Consider the following 1,616-nt stretch of genomic DNA (forward strand, 5'->3'; position numbering starts at 1 on the left):
TCTTACTCCCTCCCTTTTTCTTTGATACAAGTGGGCCCTTGGGGTCATTTGTTATCATCAATTGCCATTCATGTTTTTCTCCCTGATAAACTAAGTTGTCTGCTAACATAGTGGTGGTTTTTACCCCCTTTGCAGTTATATTTCTCCCTTGCAGCAACAATCTCCATCTAGCGATTCTATTTTGGCTAACTGCACCATCCTTAATCCTTCCGTCTAACAGTAGCTGTACAGGGGTGTGTTTTGTTACTATTGTAAGTGGGTTTAGTCCCACTATATAGGTAAAATGCTGCACTGCCCAAAGGACAGCTAACAAGTGTTTTTCACATACCGTATACCCCTGCTCTACTGATGAGAGCATACGTGAGGCGTACGCTATTGGTCGCAATTTCCCGTGTGTCTCCTGTAATAGAACTGCCGAAATTGGAGCCACCTCCAATGAAAACGGCTCAGTTGGATATGGGGTTTTCAGAGCAGGTGCGGCAGCTAGTGCTTGCTTTAGACTGGGTGTCATGGCCTGGGTATGTTCTGTTTTCCACTCCCAGGCCACATTTTTTTTTAATAATTCCATCAGCAAGGCCGCTTTTGTGGCGAATCCATCAATGTGGTCCCTGCAATATCCCACAAAACCCAAGAAGGACCTTAATCCTTTTACATCCCGCGGAACAGGGAGGCTGCCAGCCGTCTCTACTCTTTGCTTGTCAATATCCCTTTTTCCCGGTGTCAGAATCACTCCCAAGTAAAAAACTTTTTGTTTCATTGTCTGCGCTTTTTTAGGGTTGATCTTTAATCCCAAGTCATGTAACAACTGCAGTAATTCACTTAGCAGTTGATAATGTTCCTTTTGGTTTTAGTTTTTAGGAGTAAGTCGTCTACATACTGCACTAGACATTCAGGCCTTGAGAATCCTTTTAACCCTTCCCTCAGCCGTTGGTGAACCATGGACAGGGAATTGTGAAATCCCTGCGGCAGGGCGGTCCATGTATATTGCTGTCCTTGGAAAGTAAACGCAAATTTATATTGACATTCTTTCTCCAGTGGAATAGAGCAAAAACCGTTACTTATGTCCAAAACCGCAAACCATTGCACATCCTCATCTTGTTGAACTACTGCCTGTGGGCTAGTTGCTACAGAAGGTGCTGTTAACGGGGTGACTTTATTTAATTCTCTATAGACTATTGTTAGTCACCAGCTACCATTGGGTTTCCTCACTGGCCAAATAGGTGCGTTGTTAGTAGAAGCTATTGGTCTTAATATCCCTTGCTGCAGCAGACTCTGTATCACCTTCCCTATCTCTTCTTCTGCTTATTTTGGGAAACCGCACTGCTTTTGTGGTTTGGGGTCTGGACCTTGTATACACACAATCCCGGTCATTTTCCCACAATCATGTTTATGTTGGGCGAATACTATTGAGTTTTGTGCAATAATTTGTTGTACTTCATGATCGTCACTCATTTCTCCTGGTTCTATCTACATTTCCCCAATTGTGCATGTCCTATCCTGATATTCCCCCCCGGGATGAGTGTGTGATTTATACTGCCTATGCCCAAAGGCATTTGCCAAATCATACAATTAACGGGGTCAAAGCAGAGTCCCGCTTTGGCCATATAGTCACTCCC

The sequence above is a fragment of the Carcharodon carcharias genome, chromosome 13 (assembly GCF_017639515.1).
Source record: "Carcharodon carcharias isolate sCarCar2 chromosome 13, sCarCar2.pri, whole genome shotgun sequence".
NCBI lineage: Eukaryota > Metazoa > Chordata > Chondrichthyes > Lamniformes > Lamnidae > Carcharodon > Carcharodon carcharias.